This window comes from Rhopalosiphum maidis, chromosome 3, assembly GCF_003676215.2.
Source record: "Rhopalosiphum maidis isolate BTI-1 chromosome 3, ASM367621v3, whole genome shotgun sequence".
NCBI classification, from domain to species: domain Eukaryota; kingdom Metazoa; phylum Arthropoda; class Insecta; order Hemiptera; family Aphididae; genus Rhopalosiphum; species Rhopalosiphum maidis.
This window is the reverse complement of record NC_040879.1, coordinates 37,755,885-37,761,356: the sequence shown is the minus strand read 5'-3', so window position 1 is coordinate 37,761,356 and position 5,472 is coordinate 37,755,885. Positions and strand designations below refer to the sequence as shown.

The following is a 5,472-nucleotide window of genomic DNA, read 5'->3' as shown; positions in this document are numbered from 1 at the left end:
TTAATTTCAGGCTAATATGAAAATGAAATTAGTAGATTCTCAAGTACAATCTAAAAATAGATAGTTTCTTTACTTTATTGGCGGAAAACGCGACAGAATACACCGTGTATAGCAGTATAGCCCCGGCCAAAAACTTAATATTACTGTATACTTATCACAGTACCTACATAGAGCAATAACATAATATAACACTGTGGTACATTTAGGTACAATGCAAATATTTAATAACATCATTAATTATTATAATATTATCATATCATCGTTTATCGGTCCCAATATTATTATAGTGAAATAAATAATAATCGTTTTCAAATTTATCGAACACTCTGTATAATTCATGACGACCACTTCAACATACCTGCGCGTGGACGTTGTACACTATATAATATAGTGGTATCTACCTATAATTGTGCACGAGAGTAACTTTTATTATAGTTTAAACGAACAAATCTGCGTAAACCTTAAATTATATAGGTACTTATTGCAAAACCATATTTTAATATTTATCGAACTTGGAACATCGTGTATAACCGACCTATATTTACTTTACAACACAATTCATGGGCAGTGTATTTTATTTTACACTCCAAGTGAGTCAACAAGTTTTATACGTTTTCATCGACGTTGTACAGAAATGATTGGAACATTGAATGCATATCCGATCCAAGGCATTTTCGAAATAAAACCTATAAATTCAAACCCCATGAATAGTCTTAATAAAAACGAAAAAAAAACCATACATGTATATATCTCATTGATTCGAATATTCCTGGAACGTTTTTACTTTTACCGAGTGTTCTTTTTTTCTTGGAAACATTCTTTTCATATATCAACAATATAACGACTTGGTGATTCGATGTTATGGTGCTATTTCACATTTATAATAATATAATAGTGTGCTAAAAGTATTCAATAATATAAATGCTTAAATTCCAGTCTTGATGTCTAATTGAAAATTAAGTATACCTACGTAGTTAATGTGATTGCATTCCTTTTTATAAGTTATACATTAAACATTAAACGAATAATAATGATCAATGATTAATGATTTCAGTTGAAATATTTAACTAATATCCCGTTTAATGCCATCATGAGAAATAATAAATTCCACAAAAAATAATTTTTAAATGTATCGTATTTTACAAAATTGAGTTTACACACGAGCGCGAGCATGAGTGTGCACTGAGCGGCTCGCGTGTGTAAACGGTGAGCTGAACGACTCGTTTTGAATTTTTTCTTCGCTCACACGATATTATAACCGCGTGTCAACGATTGTTGGCCTCGTGATTATGCTCAAACCGCAAATTTTAAACAACTGAGTAATGCATTTGACGAAATTCGTCAAAATCGCAAAGTATTACCAACTATTATGTAATTAAAAATTCGTAAAAATTTTTCTTTTTATATGTTAGTTTTGAAAATTTAGTAGAAGATTCCTCTTATAATGTAATCATACATTTAGAAATATTTAAAAACAATTATATGTATAGACGTTTTAAGTTCTAATTTGGACATAAGTACTTATTGAAACGATAAATAATGATATTAATTATTTTTTTATTATTTAAAAAAGTTATTTTAGGGAACTTAAACCTTTATGTATTTTATATTAGGTATTATGAAATTTACTATAAGCAATAATATTTTTGATTAATTTTAAAATATATCTATTTTTATTGTTTTATGGTATTTACAGAAAGGTATTATATTTTGATTATTTTAAGGTATATTGGTTGATACCCTATGGAATACGTATATATTGTTTTAATAATTAAATACATACTAATAATATGATAAATGCAATAGTTTTTAAAAAAATGATATCAACCTTCGATTATAATAGATACTAAAAGTAAAATGAATGACTAATAGTTATATCAGAAAAACATATCACTTTGTGATATTATAGGCTGATAGATCGTTTTCGTTTGGAATCGTTATACAATTGTGTGTACCAATTCAAATTTAACACGCCTATATAATTATGACTCATTCGACACCTTATGCATCTCCTAAATTTCGTGGTCTTGATTATACAAAACTATAGATCAGTGTTTATGCTTTCTGTTATGTTATTGTATTATCACAATTGACACTATTATCTATATGAAATCGAAATGATGAATAATAGATTCAGAATTCGTATACTAAGTCTTCGATATCTACTGAGCGAAGTGATGATTATATTAATTTTACAATGTATCATTTTATTTTAAAATCATTTACTATCAAATAATACTGTTTAGAAATCCAAAAACCTTATAGCGAAAAGCGTGGTTCAATATATTATACCTAACACTTATAACGAGTGAGTAAAAGTAGTAAATACCAAGTAGACAGCAAAATATGCCTTGTACATAATAATATATTAATATTATATAATATTAATAAATAAATGAATAATATATGATATTGTATAATAAATTTAATACTATTTTATTTTTTAATAGTATATTATATTATATAATGCTAAAAAATATAACGAATATTATTTTTTAATATTATGTATTACATATTATATAATCTTAAAAATACAACGAATACAATGAAAAGACATTAAATTCAATCGCAAAGACACAGTCTTCGGTAGTATAGTGGTAAGTATCCCCGCCTGTCACGCGGGAGACCGGGGTTCGATTCCCCGCCGGGGAGGAAAATTTTTTTACATGTTTAAAACATTTTTACGTAAAAAATATTACAATATATTATCTAATATATTATGAAAGTGAAACTTGTTAATACTAAATGGACTGTTAAGAGGATGCCAGCGTAGTATTTGTTATCTCTCTCTAACCCACGCGCAACATGACAAATTTTACGTTCACAAAAATGACTATAACCATATTAATTTCTCAAATTAAAGTGAAATAACCTATAATAAAATTTAAAGTTAAGAACATTATCTAGTGCATCTCAAAAGCGTTTTATTATATTTTTATTTTAAAGCGAGTTATGAGTATTTTAAAATTGTAAATTGTTTATACATCTTAAAAAACTATATGAGATGCCCTAGATAATGTTCTTAACTTTAAATTCTATAATAAGTCATTTCACTCTAATTTGAGAAATTAATATGCTTATAGTTATTTTTGTGAACATAGAATTTGCTATGTTGCGCGAGGGTTAGAGAGAGATAACAAAATACTACGCTGGCATCCTCTTAAAATAAAAATAGTTTTAAAAATAGTATTATTGAAACAAAAAAAAAACCATACCATGTTAAATTTATATTAGGTTAATTAATCTGAGGAAGAAAGGAAGAAGGGTTAAACCCCTAAGCAGTAAGCACCCAATAAGATCTTGAGTATTGTATTATTATATTATTATAATTTATAATGTATGAAAGGACGGTGGTAAGCTCTCGCGATTTTATGTTAAGCTCTTCCGATTTTTAAAAATAGTACTCTCCCGATGATAAGCTCTCCCGGGTCAACATTATGTTTACCTGAAGTAAATGTGTAAACTCTCTAAGTCTCTCGGATCAACATTATGGTTACCTGTATAAAATATGTAAGGTCTCTCGGGTCAACATTTTTAAACTGAAATATACATTAAAATTCAAAGTTTCAATTAAACAAAACAAGTAAAACTGTGATACAAGAAATAACGAAAAAACTATATCTCTATAGTTAGATTAGGAATAGATACTATAAGTTTTTTAATTTTTATTTTTTATTGTATTTTGACTGTTATATAATATAAAGCTCATGGCAGCTAAAGGCATTAATTTATATTATTATTATTATTATTAATAATTATTATACGATTGACTATTTTTAAATAAGACTTAAATTTATATTAGATTTATTTTATGATTTTTATTAAATTAAATAAGTAGTATTGAAGAAACGGAAGAGTTAACATGTTTCCGTCGGAAAACGGTCGCTTTGTACGGTCTATTGTTTAAACCGCTAACGCGGACACTTTGTATGGTCGGATAATAATGTTCATTTTAAGATGCAGACACTTTGTACTATTAAATACAAAAGAAGTATATACTCATATTATAATGTAAATTATTAAAATGTAAAAACTAAATAAAAAGTCAATATTACAAACGTTAAAAAATATAATATATGTTTCAAGTCAAAATAATCAGTTTCTTACTACTATATTATCAAAAATTGTGTTAAAAAGTAAATTAAAAATGTATACAATATAAATATAAATAAAAGAATAATAATATTAAAAAAATCGTTAAATATTACATGTTATGTATAATATAACAATATACCTAAGGAATTTAAAAATTTGTTATTTTCTTTTTTTTATGCTTGTTACATGAATTTAATACTTAATTATTATTTTCACCCTCATTGAAATTTTGTCTCTTATGAATTCTTAAGGAGATTTTCATTTCGAATAGATGCTTTAACGACTCGTTTATATTTTATAATATGCACTTTATGTATATAATAGTACAAACTGTCCGCGGCGTTGTGCCATCTTAACTACTACCCGACCGTACATGCAAAATGACCTAGGACCGTTTCCGTCAGGTAGTACTGGAGTAGACCCGGGAGAGTTTACCATCGCCCGTATTAAATATAGTAATATAGTAAGAGGGTAAATTTACATACGTTAAGTCTTACATACGTGATGTATAAGTTCGTATACGGAAAAAATAGGTGTATGTTATTTGCGCCAAATCTAAAAATTAATTTTGGTAATTTGCGCCACATTTTAAGAATGTATGGTTTGCGCTTTTGTACTTTGGTAGTGGAATAAAAGCGTAAAAATAAATTGTATTACCTGTTACAATATTTTACTGACCTAACGCGCGACGCTCGACGCTTCCATGTACACCTGGCCCGTTAGGTTAAGTTAGGCGTGGCCCGTTACACGACAGATTGCAGTGACGCGTCGCGACGGTTATTGCATTTGTCTGTGCATTAAAGATAACTATATTTCAAATTTAATTTTAAGGTGCTTACTCGTTGTATTACCCATACTCACCTATATTAGTTTAATATATTTATTTATTTATTCATAATACTTGTTTAACTAATTTATTTAAAATAATACTCAACATTTTATTTTTTCTGATTTTTTAACTAGTTTCAATATCTCTAATTTTATGATCACTGTAAATGTTTAATTTAATATTAATAATAACTACAATTTTAATTAAATTTACTTTTTTATAAAATCGATTTGCGCTTATGAGTTATTTATTTTTGCGCTTATACAAAAAACTTGGTATTTTAATCAATGATTTATTAATGATTACTCATTATTTTTACTATGGTCAATGGTCACTATTTTTTCATAATCTGTACATTTTCAGTTATTTGAGTTTAAATATCAATGGAATTTTTTTAATCAATTTCATTATACATTTTACGAATCTGCCGATAGTATAATAATAGTATTTATGTTATAGAAATTAGATGAACATTGAACAGTTGAACATTTAAGAGTTTCTGGCTTAAACCATTTTCGAAATAAAACTCGTAAACTAATAAAAAAAAT

General features: G+C 26.7%; 1 non-coding gene across 1 annotated transcript; it reads left to right on the top strand.

Annotated features, from left to right (window-relative positions):
- Window positions 1-2,580: 2,580 nt before the first annotated feature.
- Trnad-guc lies at window positions 2,581-2,652 on the top strand. Its single transcript has one exon. It is a non-coding gene; the product is annotated as a tRNA-Asp (tRNA).
- The last annotated feature ends 2,820 nt before the right edge of the window (window positions 2,653-5,472 follow it).